This window comes from Puma concolor, chromosome D2 (genome assembly GCF_028749965.1).
Source record: "Puma concolor isolate L17-30 chromosome D2, mPumCon1.1.hap2, whole genome shotgun sequence".
NCBI classification, from domain to species: Eukaryota; Metazoa; Chordata; class Mammalia; order Carnivora; family Felidae; genus Puma; species Puma concolor.
In genome coordinates, this window is record NC_141677.1 from 41671121 (window position 1) to 41691157 (window position 20037).

Consider the following 20037-nt stretch of genomic DNA (forward strand, 5'->3'; position numbering starts at 1 on the left):
CTTTAAGCTGATGTCCCTTCTGACTTCCCAACAATCCCACTAGTTCACATCTGTGCAGAGGCACATCTTCACCAGAAGTTTCCTACATCTAAGCTTTCATAAACTAAAGTTTTGTTCTCAGACCAACTCCCAAGGCTTACTGTTCAGTTATCAATACATGAATTTATTTATTTATCCAACAAAAATGACTTCCTCCCATGTCCTACTGGCCCTGGATACAGTTGGTGGCACTGAATCTCCCATTCCTATTCATTATTTCTTCTATTCCTGCCCCATCCCTAAGCTGCAAAATTTCCCAAGACAACTGAATTATACAATGTAACACTAAAAACATCTATTTGGTGAAAATTATTTATGCCTCTCTCGTTTTGATTTCGTAGAGTCCAAGACCAAGATCCTTAAGGGAAAAATCTAAAAAAAAAAAAAAAAAAAAAAAAAAGCACCCTTTATTAGCGTACAAGAATACTTGAGAATGCTAACATTTTGGTGACACTGTTAGAAAGACATTAAAAAATATTTTATGGTATTTTATAAATATGTTCCAAAAGCCCACATGCAACATGTAAATTAACTGGGGACATAATTATGGTAACATAATTTCCAGCATCAAGGGAGAAGGAAGGTGTAATTTATTACCTACCGTATAATAGGAAAAATGGAAATTTGATCACAATAAGTTCATCTAGTTGGGGGTCCTGAATCCTAACTATACATTAAAATTACCTAAAGAACATTTTTAAAATGCCAATGCCTGGACAACAGATCAATTAAAACAAGATGTCTATAATGGGGCTTAGTCATCAGTATTTGTTTTAATTTGCCCAGGCGATAATAAGATAATAAGACTTATCCAGGGCTGTGAAATACTAATCTACTTACAAGGTTAAGTGTTACCTAACTCTGACGGTAGATCTTTCTGAAAACCACTGGAAGTCACAGGAGTGTTAAGGGTTCACATTTTTACTTGCCACTTCCTGAGATTTAATTTTACCCAGATGGCTTCCTAATTAGTTTGTTTTACTTTAGGTTGGTTGAAAAATCTCACTCATTCAAAATGAACCCAAAATGTACTGTGCATTTTAATCACTGTGGTGATTTTAGCTTAAACATAGCTTTTTATAATACAGCTTGGAGAACATACAGAACTTCTTGTTAATGTAGAATAACTTGGTGGAAATTAAAGTATTGGTTACCAAGTGCAGCTATTCATGCAAAATTGTGTTTTTTATTGGTTATTAGCAAATGTATTCAGAGATGGCTGTAACTATTTTGCTTTCAAAGAAACATTTTCGCTTGAGCATGTTGCTTTTTTTACATTCATTTTAAGTTAAAATTTACTTATTGCAGAGGGCTTGGAATGGGTGATATGCTTTGCAGATTAAAAGTTAATTAGTGATTTGATCCATATGTACAATCCCATCTGCTTACAAGCAAGATGGATGAAGAGCTTGGGAGTGACTGTTGCAAAGGTTCTCTCGTTACAGTGAGATGATCCATTTTGTGAAACATAATAGGGGTATGGTTCTGGAAGAGTCACCACTAGATCACGTTACACCATAGGCATTGCCAATTGCCACCTCCACCCTTCCACCGACTAAGGAACAAAATGGGAGTAACACGGGAGCATGGTGCAGAGTGATGTAACAGACTGCATTAAATACACACAGTACCATTGCATGGCCTTGGAACCATATAGCAGAGTTTCTCAGCAATCATTGACAGCAGCAGCAAATGCATGCCCTTTAAAGCTGGTAATTTAATAGAAGTGGTGAAACTGGAGGTGTGCCTGTTGTTCTTAAAGGTCAAATGAGTTGGAAAATAAATGCTGAGCCTTTTATACAGTAAAATAGATTTTTATGGTGGAAGCAAAGAAACGAGAACTGCATAAAATATACAGAATCAGACAAGTGGAGTTCTAGCAGACCTTGAAACTCCCTGGCTGCCCTGTGTGCAGCAATCACTGACAAGTGATTAAGATGTGGAGAAATGATTTTTCATAAAATAAGGAAAAAATACATCTTGAGGTTTTGGGGAGGGTTGCAAGTGTCTAACACACCTGGACTGTAAAAGACCAAGAAATCAACCTCAAGCACTGCACAAATCAAGGAACTCAGTTGAATGTGCTCTTTAGACACGTGAAAAATTGACAAGAAAGGGAGTTGTATAGTACCCAAAGTCGTAGCATTCGTGAGTTGCATAGCCGGAACTAACACCCAAGTCAACTAACTCCTAGCCTAGGCATCCTCAGGATGTCTTTCAAATTTTGGATCAACGAATCCATCCTTCATTTCATCTTGCTACCGTAGCATGCAAATCTGGCTAATGGAAAAAACGTCAAAATCTTAGTTTAAAAACGAAACATTTTGAGATTTTAACTTACCTGAAATATGTGCAAAAATTCAGGCGCCAACAGAGCGAGAGTCACCCAACTTATCCACTGAAATAGTTGCACGAATGGGGTTGGAACAGATAATACAAAATCTGCCTTCTGTCTTCTTATTCTCCGGTCTGTGCCAAAGTATCCAGTTCAAATTCATCTGATGTTTTCTAATAATTTGCTAGAATGTAATATTTCTCTCATGGAAACCGTTCGATACTCATATTTGTTTACTGTGATTTATTTGACAGTGGAGGATTTTTATCCACTTAAAAACCAAATGCTCATCTGGGAAATGGAAAAATAACACATAACTGGGTTCAAGATAGTAGCTATAGAGAAAGTAGTTTATGTTACATAAATTACCACCAGTCACAGAATGTTATTGTTACAATGATGAGTAATCGTATGCAGCTCTGGAAGAAATTATAAGTGGCCATGATAACTTTAGACTTGAAAAAAATATATCTTCATACTATTACATTAAAATACAAAGTATCTACTTGAGTGACCTTAGGTTGTCTTTTCTTAAAACTGTATCTATCATCCTCTAACACTGGACTTAAGAGAAACCTCAGAAATCATGTACTTCCAGGGGTTTCTTCTAAGTGATTAGAAAAATACTTTCTTTCTATTAAAGGTAAAAGTCCAGTACAGGGATGCCTGGGTGGCTCAGTTAGTTAAGTGTCCAACTTCAGCTCAGGTCCTGATCTCACAGTTCGTGGATTCGAGTCCCACATCCGGCTCCGTGCTGACAGCTCAGAGCCTGGAGCCTGCTTCCGATTCTGTGTCCCCTTTGCTACTCACGCTCTGTCTCTCTCTGTCTCTCTCTGCCTCTCAAAAATGAATAAACATTTAAAAATGTTTAATTAAAAAAAAAGTCCACTACATAAACTGCTTTGAATTACTTTGGTTGAGACAGCTTTTCAGTAGTTCCCTCTTTGTCCACACTCAATAATATCTCAGTCAATTCTAAAACTCTCTTAATCCTCCTCAAGGTTGAGAGTGAAAAATACGGACCCAGCCCACTCTCTTCCTTTATAGGTGAGGACACTCATGCCCAATGTTCTCAAAGATGGTGAATTAGTGTTAGAACAGAAAGAGAATACCAGTGTGCAGTAAAAGATTAACTTTGCCCAAAGGGAGATGTGATCTTTGCCTGTGACTCCTGGGAGGTAATCTCTAAGCCCTTGGAACATCACCTGCCCAACAAGAGTGATTTTGGTTGCCTGGGAGCTCTGGACATATACATTGCCAATGTTAATAATATGATTTATGGTGAGGGCCCCAGGGACAGTTAACGACTCAACCTCCAAAGGGGCTGGAGACTAAGGTCAACTATGCAAGTGGTCACTCATATGTACATGACCGAGGTCCAGAAATAACTCTGGGCACCAAAGCTGGAATGACCTTCTTGTGTTGGCAATACTCCATGTGTATTTTCCTATGTTGTCGCTGGAGAAGTAGGTGCTGTCTCCCCAACTTCATATGGATTGAGAGCTCACACCTGATAACTCTGGATGCTGCTTTGTGTTCCTTTCCTTTGGTTGGTTTTAGCCCATATCTTTTTTGTATCAGAAACTATAACTCATGAGTATAGTGGCTTTTCTGAGTTTTGTGGATCCTTCTTGCAAAATCTTGAGCCTGAGAGTGGTCTCAGGAACTCTTGAACATTGTAGGCTATTACTATCTTGACTTCCTTCGTCCATTACTCTTTTTTTTATACACCGCCACCCAATCCATTTTCAATTTAGCCCAATGGAGGACAGCCATTATTATAGCAAGGCTGTATGTGCTGTCCTCTTCATTAGTGGCAAGGGGTAGAGTAGCAGTAAACTTATGAATAAGATCTAAAATGTATTCTGCATGTCTTATTTAAAAATATTCTATAGATCAGGGATCATAAGTATAAACTAAGCATTAAACTTTCAGGTTTTTCTAATAGGTCTTACATAAATAACTAAAAATAAACTTGGTTTATTTTTTTAAATGCGTATTTATTTGGGGAGAGAGAGAGAAAGAGAAAGCAGGGGAGGGGCAGTGAGAGAGCGAGAGAGAGAATCCAAGCAGGTTCCAGGCTGTCAGTGCAGCATGTAGGGCCCTGGGTGGGGCTTGATCTCACAAACTGTGAGATCATGATCTGAGCTGATATCGAGAGTCAGGCGCTTACCCAAACGAGCCACCCAGTGCCTAAATAACTAAGGATCTTTAAAACACATTTCATTTTACTAAATATTTTCACATATTTATTTCATTTATTTACTTCAGAGCTCAGTATGGTAGCAAATTATTATTACAGACATTGTAACATAAGACCTATAATTTCAAATGCTGTTCCTACCAGCAGGAAAGCCTCCTACCCTGCTATTTCCCCCGTTAGCAGCCTAGCTATCCTCTCCCACCCATACCCCCACCTACCACCTACCCCCATCCTCAATGGTTCCTCAGCAACCTAATAGGCTTTGCCCCCTGCCAATCCATCAAATTATTCAAATAAGCCAATCACATCCTCCCATAAAAACATGGGGCATCCCATCCTCGCGTTACTGCAAAGCCCGTTTCCCGTAGTCTCTTCTGGTTCAGGCTTCAGTGGGCCCCTCCCACGGGCTATGAATATATGTGACTAATAAACTGTTGCCAATCTCATCAGTCCAGTGTCAGCATCATATATTTGAATTCCTTATACTATTTACGGCACAAGATTCCTCCACCAGTGGGGTGAGTAGGAAGCAGTCAGAATACCATTATACCGACCAATGAAACCCATCTTTGATGGCATGCTTATGGAAAACAAGACTTTCTAATCGACACAGTGCTTTAATTGTAAACATTTCTCCACCTCCTGAGTCCAGATTGATATTTCACCTGTATAGCATCCCAGGTGGAATGATTATGGAAGCTCCATGCTAAAAAGAATAAATAAGGAGAAACTGTTCCAGGACCACTCCAAGGTTGAAGATTCACATTAGAACCATAGCTTCAGTTTCCTCCTTTCTTCCAGGCCAGCAGATTGCAGGAACTTCCTTGGCAACCGTGATAGCAACAGGCTCAGAAAATAGATTTATTTTATTCAGTGCCTGTGTTTTATGGAGCCGGGTCGGAAACAGTTCCTTGTCGGTCATTCAGCTTGTTTCCATCTCATGGCCACAGTTTGTACCCGAGAGCATCTCCTTGTAGCTACAACGGTGCTCAAGAGGAGGACAATGAGTAGACAAGCCCATGTGCCTGGTGTAGCCTCAAGACAGGCAGAGGGCTGATATCTGTTAAGATTTATAGGACACTAATTTCTAAGATTTCAATACAGTGTACTGTGAACCCAATGTATCTGTTTGGGGAAGTACTTACACAGTCTCTTTCCAAGTGATGAAGATACTTCGTGAGCATTGGGCAGCTTCCTTTTAAAAGTAAGGAGAAAAAGACAAAATTCAGGGCTCTTCTGAGAATTGCACAGTGCTAAAAATAGACTGGAGTTTTCCATTAAGGCAGCTCAGAGATCATATTTACTTCTGTCTCTTAATAACTTTGCATCCTTGGGCAAGTTACTTTACTCTCTTAATTTCATCATCTGAAAATTGAGAACAAGTATCTTGGAAACAAATTTAACAAGTTTAATATATATAATATCTTTACTATGCTTAGATTTTATTTCAAAATCTACACATTTGTTAGCATGGAGTTTTAATTTCTAAGAAATAATATCTAAATAATCTAAAACCTTAGATTATTTTAATATATATAAATATATATGATATTATATAAAGTTATATATATATATAACTTTAGATTATTATTAATTATTTTTATATAGATCTTCCAGTTTGACACATAGATACAAGATCACAGAAAACGAGCCACATGTGGTCCTAAAAAGATTTAGGTAATTTGCCTAGAATAACTTGAGGAAACAATGTAATAGCAAAATAACCATACCTGCCTAGAAGCAAAAGTGTTACAACTTTAAAGGTTGAATGCTTTGGGGGGCCTGGGTGGCTCATTCGGTTAAGCGTCCGACCTCTGCTCAGGTCAGGATCTCACAGTCCATGAGTTCGAGCCCCGCGTCAGGCTCTGTGCTGTCAGTTCAGAGCCTGGAGCCCACTTCAGACTCTGCGTCTCCCTCTCTCTCTGACACCCCCGCCCCCGTTCATGCTTTGTCTCTCCCCGTCTCAAAAATAAATAAACATCAAAAAAGAAATTTTAAAGGTTGAATGCTTTGCTTTTAAAAATTTGCCAATATCATCTCTTAATTTGGCTTAGAATAATTTACCTATTCAGATATTCCCAGGAAATCAGGTATGGATTTGCATCACGTATGATAAAAGAATAATCTGACCTCATATATGGTAAAATAATATGAGTCTGATCCGACAATCATCTGCAGAGTTTGGGGAAACCTGCAGAAAGCCTAAGCATTAAGCACAGGAGGATCATGGAGAGTAGGCGGGATTTTGAAACGTTCTTTTCCCAGCACACAACCTGTTTGGTGAATAAGACTGTTTAATAGAAAGTAAGAGGCCTTCTATAGAAAGGAAATTTTATGCCAAATTTCTGCTATACTGCATTGTGAAGAGCGACTTGAGAAGTATGAGATAGATTTTAATTTTCCTTTTTTTGCCCCAGTCAGTAGAGGCCAAAAACCAAATTCAGATCATTTATAGATTGTTTTTCCTCAAATTTCTGATTAAACATGCCTATTTCTCATTTAATATTGACGTGCAAATCTCAAAGCTGATACAATTATTGTTTTTCTGCCAATTCCATAAAAAATACATCTAGAAAAAAATGAAACCCTTATTATGCAAACATACTCTAAGAGGAAAGAGTAAATTAAGTTTTTGTGACAGAAAAATCAGACTAATTTTTTACTTTGTTTTACACATAATTCCATTGTGGCCTCTGCATACAGAAATGTGTAGAATCACCACATTTACTGTTGGTTTAGGCACATTATAAACTCAATGAAATCCAAGGTACTAATCACTTTATTTTTTCCGTACGTATGACTCCTAAAATCCAAAAGGTTTACTACAAGGTGTTTTCTTTCTCTAAATTTTCAAAATACAGAGAAGTTAAGCTCATCTGCCTTTGAGTTGTTTTCACAAAACCATTGAAAACGTTGTTTTTGAAAATTGCTTGATGTTTGAGGGATATTTCTGAAGCTTTTTCATAAAGCTGTATGATTATTTCTGGTCTAAGCATCTGTTTACTAAACACTGTTTTACCAAATATTTACATGTATTACTAAATACATGTAAATACATTTTTTTTTATTTTAAAAAATGATAAAATTAGAGTGAGCGAATGATCAAACTTCAAACAACACAATGCTTTATGTCAGCGCAAAAGAGCCTTCCCACCTTCAGGAGTAACCCGAGTCTCTCTCCAGAGAGGCAGCATGCCAAAAACTTTCTTGAATAGTCTATCAGAAAATGTGCATGTATTTGTACATGTGTCCATGTATGTGAACTATTTATCTGCAAAAATCAAAGCACACTCTGCTCATAGATTTCTTTTAACTTATTTTTACACGTATTAACAAACCGGTTGCCAGAAAGGGTACAACAATGAACACTTCTATAAGCAGCATGCAGGGATGTGCATTTCCTCCCTCACTTTCAGCACTGCTTATATTGAAATACTTTTACACTTGTCAGTTGTTAAGTAAAATATTTAAAAAGCCCTAATTATGTAATTATGAGAGTTGGAATCATCCTATTGGTTTGTAAGCCATTTATATTCATTGTAACTTATTTTTTAGGTTGGGTTTGTGACATTTTGTTTATAGGTTGTATGTTCTCTACATATTAAAATAATACAATGTTTGCCTGCCATGTAAATTACATTCTGCAAGTGTTGTGTGGCTTTTATATAAGGTTTGTTAAATGCTCGATATTCTTAAGTTGTATATTTTGATTTCTACAAATATATCCATCTTTTTTTTAACGTCTTCTACATTTTGTGTCTTAGTAATCCACATGCTGACAATTATACAATGTGCAGTTTGTCTACAGCAAGAAACCTTCTCTGAGGTCTGACTGACATGACTGACCTGTAATTGAATTTTTTAGCTTCTATATACTTAATAGGTAACCAAAGCTAAATTACTCTCTTTCCCCTATTTTCATCCAGAGTTGTCTTTCCCATTCTGCATCACCTTACTACGCCAAGCCAGAAATAATAGGAATAATCCTAAAATACCCTATTTTCCTTATCACCATGTTCAACCTGCCTACACACACACACACACACACACCTCATATATGCACATACACGCACACACACACTTATACTTCACACACAAACACACACACACACACATACACAGATACACACACACATTTACAAGGCTGATGGTCACCCAGTACACACGAACGTAGCTCAAATGATTGCTGAAATAGTGAATCCTTTTCTACTGATTGGTTAATATCCACATTCTTCAGTCTCCCAGACCTCATACCACATTAGCTCTCTGAGCCTCTCCTCTGGATCCACTAGTATTTTATCCACATCAGGAGCTAATGTAATAACATGCTAGCAAGGGGCCACTATGACCACGTTCCACTGCATCCATTCCTGTCGGACATTACCCACGCCATACCAGCAATTATGAGCTTTGATTGTCACTGCTGTATAATTCATATCTACACCCATGTGAAAGACCACCTCAGCCAATGGAATGTGAAAAGATGTGGTACTCTTCACATCTAAGCAGGAGCTTCAAAGGGAATCATGAGATTCTGCCAGTGTTCATGCTTCTGTCCTTTCTTGCTTCTGCAGAGGAGAGGTGAGGGATGAGATATATGGAGAAAAGCACAGCCGAAATGGATCTGAGACCAAAGGAAGGCTGTTATTTAGTACATATGTGGAGGATGACAATTGGAACCCCTCTATGTGTCCTGGCTATGGGACCTAGAATGAGAAGGTGCACGGAATAGAACTTCAGTCTGAAGACAAACCATAATTAATTTATTGTGGCAGCAAAGCTAGAGACACATCTAACAATGTGAATATAACTGTAATGCTTTCCCCATTTACATATATATGCATAAAAATGTACGTTTCTACATACACATGTATCTGATTCTTTTCTAAAATGATTAACACAATGCCTAAAAAAATAGGCCTATAATAAATATTTGTCAAATTGATGTATCCTGGTTGTTACTGTCTTATTTCAGATCTTCATCCTCTTCTTTATGGATATTGTGATACACTTCTTGATAGTGGGTCTATCACCACTTTTACCCCCTCCGATACATTCCCTATGCTCCTGTCAGAATCATCATACTAAAACATAAGTATCTATAGTTACAGTTACCTTACTCTGTCCTAGCTGCAGGAAACACCTAACTCTTCACTTGAGTGATTATTACAATTTCAGGGCACCATCATAGGCCAAGATTTGACATTCCTCTGCTCCTTTATGCCTGTTGTATCCTTTTCCTGGGATGCCCTTGATCTCACATAAATGTATCCACATCGAGGGTATGAGCCATGTGAAACACATTGTAAATTCTCAATAGATATATGTTGCATTAATAAAAAAAGCTAACTCTTATCTTCCTTAAAGACCCACATGCAGTGTATTTTGTCTGTGAAGGTGTTGCCGGTGGACCCACTGTTCTCCAAAGATAGCCACTGTGCTGGTGCCTACCTGCCTAGGCAGGATCCTCCTCATTTCTTACTGTCAGTCTCCAAACATACCCCCAATACGGCTTTCCCTTTAGAAGAGGAGGTAGGTCCATTTGGGCTGTGCGTGTCTTCATATCCTCCTATCTTACCAGACATCGTAAGCTTGTATCTTCATTATGCATTCTACTGCTGGCTCACCTGTGTGTCAGCAACTGTGTGCTTCTCTTATCCAGAAAAACAACTCTTCCTTAAATCTGCCTCTTTCTCTAAATACTATATTCTCCCTTCCCTTAACTCAAACTTCTCAGAATAACACAATCTGTTATCTGTCTTCACTTCCACATTTCCTAGTCTCTTCTGCTTCCTTCAAAATGTGACTCATGTTTCCAGAAGGCTGCTGAAATTGATTGAAACATGATCACCAATGAAACACTAAATGGCTGTTCGTCAGCTTTTATCTAACCGAACCCATTGGTGCAACTGAAACGGATGAGATCGTTAAATTCTCTGCGACCTGGGCTTCCCTGGTCTTATAGACACCTCCTCATTCTCACCCACAGCCTTCTCACAAACCTTTTTATTTCTCCTCCGAGAATCCTCCTTCCTCCCATTCTGTAAGTATTGGTGATTCCCCCAGGGCTGACCCCATTCCCACTGCTCTTTCTCTATACATACCTTCCCTAGGTGATTCCATCCACCTTTATGATTTCATGATTGCAAATTCCATACCTGCTAATGTGTTCCACTGCCTGCGGAAAGTCTCCACCGAACACCAAATTTGGAACCTACCCAGACTGAAATTGCCCATCGTCAACTGGCTACTCTTCATTCAGCTGCCATCTCCATCAGTGGTGCCATCATCCACCCAGCATTAACTCTTCATATTCAATAAGTTGCATCATCTAACTGGTGAACAAAATTGCCTCCTCAATATTTTTCAACCCAGTTGAACTTGGTTTCGACTTGGCTGGAACTTGGTTAACCTCCTCCAATGGCGATGCTTCTGCGGGAGAAATCTTCCCTCCTATATACTAGCCACCAAGGTGGCTTTTCTAAAACAAAACATGTGATGACATCACTTCCCCTCTTAAGAACTTTCAATAGTTGCTCATTTTTAAGGTTGGATTTTATGGTCTATAAAGCAATCTATCTCCCCTGCATGAGCCAGCCTCATCTAGCTTCATTCACTAATCCCTCTTTTACGCGTAACTTTCTAAAAAACAAAAATGCTTGTAATTCTTTCCACATTCCTTGTATTTCTATTCCTCTGCCTTTGCTGAGGTGGTACTTCAGAGTTTGAAAGCTCTTCTCCTTTCTCTTCCTTCAGGTGTCGCTGAGAAAACTTTCCTTGACTTTTTTCCATGCAAGGGTAAGTTCCCCTTCTCTTCTCTCCCCTAAGACCAGTCTCTGCTCCTAATATATTTAATACCTTAATCTATTTTTTTTTTTCAACGTTTATTTATTTTTTTTTGGGACAGAGAGAGACAGAGCATGAACGGGGGAGGGGCAGAGAGAGAGGGAGACACAGAATCGGAAACAGGCTCCAGGCTCTGAGCCATCAGCCCAGAGCCTGACGCGGGGCTCGAACTCCCGGACCGCGAGATCGTGACCTGGCTGAAGTCGGACGCTTAACCGACTGCGCCACCCAGGCGCCCCCCTTACTCTATTTTTTAATGTTGTGTCTATCTTTCCCTACAGACCATTTTAGTTACTTGATATTATAAACTGAGTCTTATCTGTCTCTGTATTGCAATATATGCTATATGGTGTAAATTCCAAAATGAAAATTAAAGAATCAAGTAATGAATTAAAACGTCAATGAATAAATTAATTAATTAATGAGTGACTGGAAATCACCATAATTATATCCTATTTCAATTTCTGATGCATAGACTGGCTTGCTGCCCATCTTTTAAGTTCCTAAATGGCTGGGATCACGACTCTTACCATAGCACCTAAATCAGTGACTCTGAGCAATAAATACTTAAATGTTTATTTAAACATCGTAAGCTTGTATCTTCCAGTATACTGGATCCAGTATACTGGATTACTAAATGTTGGGAAAATTAAATGTTAAATGAAGAACTGACAACTAAGAGCGTTCACAGCCAAAACAAGCCTTCAAACAGTGAATTATACATTTTAGGTAATGCTTAGTGCTGTTTTATTTTCTTTATAAATTCCTTTACAATTTTCTTCTTACTTAGAGAGCTTAAAGAATCAGATATTACGTCTCTTGTGGCTTACTTATTTAGCATATGTAAGCCAAGAAAATAGCATTCAGTAGCCTATTAAAATGTAGTGAACATTGTGTCTATGTTTCTTAAACAAATAATTAGAATGTAAGGTAAAGCTGACACCACGCTGGTTTATTTTGTGAAAAGTTTAAAATTTATCAGCATTTGAAGGCAAAACCCTTTATTGCAGTTAAGATTGAGTTTCAAGCGAAGAGATTTACATGTTTCTGAACCATTAAAGAAAATTAGTTTCTATTTCAGACAGTTTAAGAAAAGGTAGGGTAAATAGCATAACCCAAGAGGTTCATTTAGAAGACTTGTTCGGGCCATGAAGTAAATGTAGATCAAAGACCTTACTACTTAAGAAGGGAGTCATGGAGTCAAATACAGGCAGACGGGGGATAGTCTGCTGTTGAAAAGGCACTAGATAAAGATGAAAACATGCATTTAAAAATTCAGTCTAGGATCTGGAGAAAGTGTCCCCACTGGCCCTTTGAAGATAGGCCCAGTTGAAGAAAGGCATTTCCTGAAAGAAATATGGCAAAGGAGACCCTGGCATGATTCACCACAGTTAATAAGTTCTGATGTAAGTTGAAACAACATTAGTTAGTAGAGTAAGCAGTAGAGCCCATACAAACATAGAGAGAATCAATGCGGTGTGTTCCTCAAACAAGTTCTTTGCTAGAATGAAAAACATACTTTATCATTCTCCATTTTCTGAGGCATCTGTTAAAGAAGATGATTCACTGTTAGAGTTAATATTTATAAGATACTCGGGTAAATATATAACTATGACTTTACAATTTCCAACAGTTAGTGAAGTTAAATTCCCACCCTGTTAAAGAAACTCATGGAAAATTAAATTATTTTGCTGCAGTAGAAAAATCCCAAGGCCATAACTGTCCCAAATAGAGAGGGTTATTTCCTCGAGACAACCTGAGTTAACCAAGTCTTCTCAAAAAGAACTCTTAGTCAAGAAGAGCCAAGGTGGTATGTTAGATAAACAATTCCGTGTCAAATCTGAAAGATAATTCATAAGATTGTTCCGCTTGTTAAAAGCTTAGAGATCTGTGAAGACTGTTTCCATGTCTATCTTAGTCATCATTTAACCTCACCTCTTAGAGTACCGGGAACACAGGGAGAATTCAATAGACATTGGTTGGTTGAATAAATAAGTAGATATATAAATGACTATATCAAAATAAAAATGAAAAAAATTGCACATGAAGACTGGTTGTTGGGAGATGGGGAAACAGAAAAAAGTCAGTGCTAAAAGAGTCCTGAGGTCATGAAGAGATGTTCTGTCCTACAACTTTCTTTTTCAGATCAAGGACAATATAGGTTGCTGGGTTGGTCATTCCCATTTGGAGAGCTATGCAGCAAAAAATGAAAATAGTTCCAACCAGTGAAGAATTTCTGAATAAAGTAATAGAACACAAACAGCAAAAGATCTAATCGTGTTTTTCTTAACATTTTAGATTTAGCATTTGTATTTAGCAGCGGTTTTCAAAATGATCCATCATTAGGCATTGTATCTTGCCAAGCCTATATTTCCCTGTCAGTGTATTTAATTAATGACCTTACAATCAATTTATAAAATATGTAGATATTTGAGGCAGTTCTCAAGTTTGCAGTAAGGTATTTAAATGGATGGTGCTGTGAATGTAAACACTAAAAATACTTCCAATAATCCTTCCTTCCTGTAACTGGGTATTTTATCAAGAGGTTTTTAGAATAAATTTTATTTCCCTTTACAAAGAACAAGTAAACAAAAGAAACATTGTAATGGAATGGAGCTCTGGATCACATCCCCGTGAACCATCACTGATTATAGTCATAGCTGCCCTTGACAGATCCATTCAAGCTCAGATTTACCTTGTTGTATCATCATCCCAAAAGTATCCAAGGTGTGTTTCTTTGATTTTGGCCCTAGAACTTCTCCAACCTTGGAATAATCCACTTAGCTCTAGTTTAACCATGGCCTAGAACATAGGGAAGTTAATACCCCTGCAGTCAAGCCTCAACCAAAGAAGGTAGTAGATATATCTTCCAGTCTCCCATCCATCTGGAAGACATTCTGAATACTTTTCAGGTGGCTGCAGTGAAATAGAGCACCCGTTGCTCACAGCGGTGTCTTTATATCAGCTTTTTCTTGCTCTGCCCTCAGTCTGGCTCCTAGTTTCACTTCCCCAAAGCACTGATTACAAGTATTTTTCTCAGGGTCTGCTTTCAGGAGAACCCAAACTAAAACACATAAAAACAAAAAATACATATAATTATGGTTAAAATGCCTAAAGATAACAAACCCTAACATTTTGGCTTCTTTTTAAAGCCATACAATAACTATGGAGCACCTGGGTGGCTCTGTTGGTTAAGCGACTGACTTCAGCTCAGGTCAGGATCTCACTGTTTGTGAGTTCGAGCCCCGCGTCGGGTTCTGTGCTGACAGCTCAGAGCCTGGAGCCTGCTTCAGATTCTGTGTCTCCCTCTCTCTCTGCTCCTTCCCCACTTGTCCTCTGTCTCTCTCCTTCTCTCAAAATAAATAAATATAAAAAAAGAATTTTTTAAAAAAACTATAATAACTAAAATACTGTATTTGAGAACGACTCACACATTACCAAATTATATCTTCTTCCCCATTTCTACCAACCCCATATCCAACTACTCTGCCTCCATAGCAGTAAGTCCTATTAAAGTTTGATGTGAATTCTTTCTGTCATATTTTTATTCACTCTGATACTTACTTGTGTGTATTTATAGTATCTCTTTCTTGGTTAATATCAACAGCATGTACAACTACATCTTTTTCTGCATATCTTTGACTACTTTTAATAAGATACGGAGAATTATTTTTTTTCATTTTCTAAATAGTATGTAATTGGTTTTTTATTTATCTCTTTGACCTGTGACATGTCTTCAGTAACTGAGAATAAATAAATAAATCTTTAATGGATGACACGTAGTTTTAAATTTTAGATACATGAAGTGAACGTAATGTAAAACCACTGCAATTTAAGTTACAATGGAAGTTACTGCAACTTGAAATTTCAGTGAAATAAACAACATGCTTCAAGTGTTCAAGATACATATTAATCAGAAATTGCTCTGTAATAAATTTCTCCAAAATAGTGACTGGGAACAACAATCACCTTAAGCATCTGGGGATTGGCTGATCTAGGCTGAGGTTGATGGAAAGCTTTCCTTCTCACTGTTCATTTGCAGGTAGTTGGAGGATCTCTGCTTCAGATTCTGGTAACCAGGATGACTCTGCTCCATATGTCTCTCACCCTTCTCCAGGAAATATCAGCGTGAATGCTTGTTCTATTAGATATGCTGCCTCCACATGGGTAGAAAACTGGCAACAAAATTACCTAGTACAGAAAGAAATGTTGATTGATCTCAATTACTACTGTAACTTAATCTCCATCAATCATCAGTGTCGTATTGTATTATGATTGTCCCTAATACCAGAGAATAATCATATTGTCCCTTTTCGACAAATTTTAATCATTGAGGTATTAAATTCGTGACAAGTCTTAGAAATGATTTTGGAAAAAAATTATTTAAAAAACCATACATACTTAGGGCGCCTGGATGGCTTAGTCAGTTAAGTGGCTTACTTCATCTCAGGTCATGATCTCACGGTCCGTGGGTTCGAGCCCCACGTCGGGCTGTGTGCTAACAGCTCAGAGCCTGGAGCCTGCTTCGGATTCTGTGTCTCCCTCTCTCTCTGCCCCTCCCTCACTCACACTCTGTCTCTCCCTCTCGCTCTCAAAAATAATAAATGTTAAAAAATTTAAAAATAAATAAATAAGTACATAAATAAATAAAAATAAAAAATCATACATACAACCAATAAACAGTAAGGAGAAATGTTTCTTAAGACTGGTATCTAAAAATCCATGCCCGTGCTTTTCTGAAATATATAAAAGTTTTGTGGGATGGAGTTTTCTTACCTACCACCCTTAGGTACTTACACAAAACAGTCTGGCATAATCAAGAACCTGATACTTCCTCATGAAGGTGAGGTCTTCAAGTCTTTCTTTTTTGGTTATTTTTTTTCCTACAAAATCTAGATCATAACTCAAGCCACGTCACATTCTTATTCCAATGGAAAAGCAGCTTTTATTGATCATTTCCATGTAAGCTAACCCATTGTGTAAGGAGTTTATTGTTTCTTTCTTCTCCTTCTGTTAAATTCATTTTAAAGCAGCTTCAACTGTTACAGCCTAAGGAAGGTATTCAGTGATTTTGAGCTGAGTGCCATATTGACTGCCATGTCTTGCTTGTGTTATAGTATTTTCTATCCAGTGGTTGTATCTGGTCCTGAGGCTTCCATCAAAGCATCATAGTTCAAAATGGGAAAAGTCACGTATAGTCAATAACAGTGTAATAACATCGTATGGTGACAAATAGTAACACTTAGCAAGGCGAACAGAGCACGATGTATAGAATTGTTCAGTCACTGTGTTGTACACTTGAACCTAATGTAACATCGTATGTCAACCATACTTCAATAAAAAGAATACAAAGAAAGGGGGAAATGGTACCTAGGTGCAATGCAAATCTGACACTAACTGCTCAGTGTTCAACCAAACTTCACAAATTAAAGTTACAGTCCTCCACAAAATTGCCCTAATTTCAGACACAACACACAAGCTTGAGGGTTCCCAGACTAGTCCTACTTCTGGCCAACTGGCTACAAATTTGGGTGTTCCCATCGTCACTGTTTTGCTGATTTGTTAGAATGACTCACAGGACTCATAAAATGCTACCCAGTTGGCCCTTGAATAATGTGAGCATTAGGGGCACTGACCCCTCACACAGTACAAAATCCACATTTAACTTTTGTCAAAAGTTAACTACTAACAGTCTACGGTTGACTGAAGCCTCATCAATAACATAAACAGTCACTTAACACACAGGTTGTGTGTTATATGCGTTATATACTGTATCCTTACAATAAAGTAAGCTAGAGAAAAGAAACTTTTAAGAAAACTTAAGGACGAGAAAATACATTTACAGTATTGTAAAATATTGTAGTGTATTTTTTAAATCCACATTTAAGCGGGCCCTGCACAATTCAAACATGTGTTGTCCAAACGTCGACTATATTTACAATCACAGTTTGACTACAGAAGGAAAGATACAAATGAGGACTCGCCAAAAGGAGAGATGCAAAGGGCAAGGTCTGGGGAAGTCCCAATGAAAACTTCTCTGTCTACTCACTGTGGAGTCACGTCACCTGCCCAGCACGTTGAAGTCTATTACCAGCCAGGAACCTCACCCAAGCCTAGCTGTCTGGTGTTTCTTTGCTGGGAAGGGGGGAAAGTGGGGGTGCATTCATTATGTAGGCATCATTGACCGAATCACTGGCCATGAGACTGAACTGTCTCTAGCCCTTTCCCCTCTCTGGAGTTTGGCTGACATCACGGGGCTCAAAGCTCCTCATAAAAAAAAAAAAAAAAAAAGTTCAAAGACCCAAACCTCTAATCATTTAGATTTTCTGGCAGAACCAGGCCCCATCCTGGATCATCCTGTTAGCACAAAATCAGATGTGGTCTGAGGGGTCCACCATGAAAAACAAAGACACTCCTTTCTAACAAGCAATTCCAAGGTTTAGGGTACCCCTCCCAGGAACTATAGATAAAGATCAGGCAAATTCTTTTGTTATACAATACCTGGACATAAGACTGAGTGTCTAAAATACATGTCTGTTATTTAATCTCTAAAACCACCCTCCCATAAAAGGAAGTAGTAGGAATTAAGAGGCTGTTATGTTCTCTATACCGCCGGAGAAGCACTATATAAATATATGTATTAATAATTCTCACATCTGAGCAACACAGTGATATAACAGAAGTGGAAATATATAATAATGAAAGAGAAACCAAACTTTAAGACTCAGCAATAAGAGTTAGAGTACTGAGATCTGAAATCCAGGTCTAGCCTACCCAATGTGTCCTTTTGACAAATCACTCAAAACCCTCTGAACCAACTCAATTTTCTCCTCTCTAAAACGGGAATAAAATATTTTACGGGATTGTTGCAAAGAATATACTTAGTGAATAAAAGTGAAATTCAGATAAAAAGTCTTTATCCAATGGAATTCACTGAAGGGGAATGTGCCTGTGTGGTACAAAAATTTTATTACCCTAGTTGTAAAGATTCAGGTCCCCAGTCACACTCACATGACTCTTCTTCCTCCCCCACTCCCACATCATCTAATCTAACAGTTTTGGTTATGAACATGAGTTTAGAGACAAATAGAGGAAATTAGACCTTAACCAGTGATGTACTTTGTAAACTGATGATTACTGGACCAGTGGCACATAGGATTGGTATCATTTTTTTTTTAATGTTCATTTATTTTTGAGAGAGAGAGAGACAGAGACAGAGCACGAGCGGGAAAGGGGGGCAGAGAGAAAGGGAGACACAGAATTTGAAGCAGGCTCCAGGCTCTGAGCTGTCAGCACAGAGCCCGATGCGGGGCTCAAACCCACGGACTGTGAGATCACGACCTGAGCCAAAGTCGGACGCTTAACCGACTGAGCCACCCGGGTGCCCCAGATTGGTATCGATTTTTAGCAACATTGGTTCACTAAATTTGGTTTCTTTCTGCCATGTGACCAGGGACTTTGGACATTCTGTCCTGGAAATCCTTCAAGAGTAACAAATGACATAAAACAACTTTCCATCGTGTTGATGGCAATGAGGACATACCTACTGTGAAATTCCATGCACGGTTGATGTGTGCTCCTCTACAGCGATCACGACCTTGAAGCAGCCTGCCCTAAACAGTATCACAAGTTCCTGCAGGCTATTGACTTGAAGATTTTAATTTAGTTTTCTTTTCACACTCTTTCAGGTTCCCATTGTTAAATGATCTAAGACAGTTAATATGTTCCTGCACGGGTCTAGATTTCTTTAGCTAAGGAAATCAAGCTCCCTTATTTTCCTTATATGCGAAATAAAAAAAAAAATACAGGTCTTGTTCTGTATGCCGCAAGTTCTGGACACATGCTAATTTTGCCTTTATACATAAGTGCTTCTGCTGCTTTCTAGTCTTCTAACTGGACCCATCGAATTAGCAGCCAGCAACTGTATTCTAAAAGCCTAAGTCCATACAAGAAGTCTCCCTGCAGGGGTGAGATGAAAAAAAAATTGTTTAAGAGAAGCAGCATTTCTTACCATTGTAGGAGGATGTGTCTTCCTGTAGAAGAGACTTTATGAAGAAAGGGGATAGAGTGCTTATGTGATCACACTATGAAGAACTCTCAGATATTGATTACTACATTCCAGGTCCTTCATCTACATTATGTACTCGATATGTTTTATGTGCATTATTTCATCTAATATTCACATGGCTCCGTAAGATTAGCATTATTACTGTTCAGGCTGAGAGTACTTAAGTGGGTTGCTGAAGGTGGTAATGCCAAGAAGTGGTAAAATCATTTTATATGATGTTCATGCCACCGTTCTTAAAAATTACAGTTACTGCCTGTCTGAGGAAAGCAACTTCACAGAAAATCACAATATAAACAAAGCCTAACACATGCCCGCAAACAACAAACTATGATAAAATCCGGAAATTTACAGGTATGTTTATTCTATCTTTATATAGAGAAAGACTGTTCAGTAGCCAGTCAGAACTGTTCCAATTCGGATAAGGCTGCCATGAGTTGGTAAGCTCCCTGCTGTTGATAGAGTTCAAGAAGGTGGGAAATGAGCGTTTTGTAGGGCATATCCAAGGAGAAGAAAACACCCTGTGGTCCTGGAAAAGATCCACTCAAT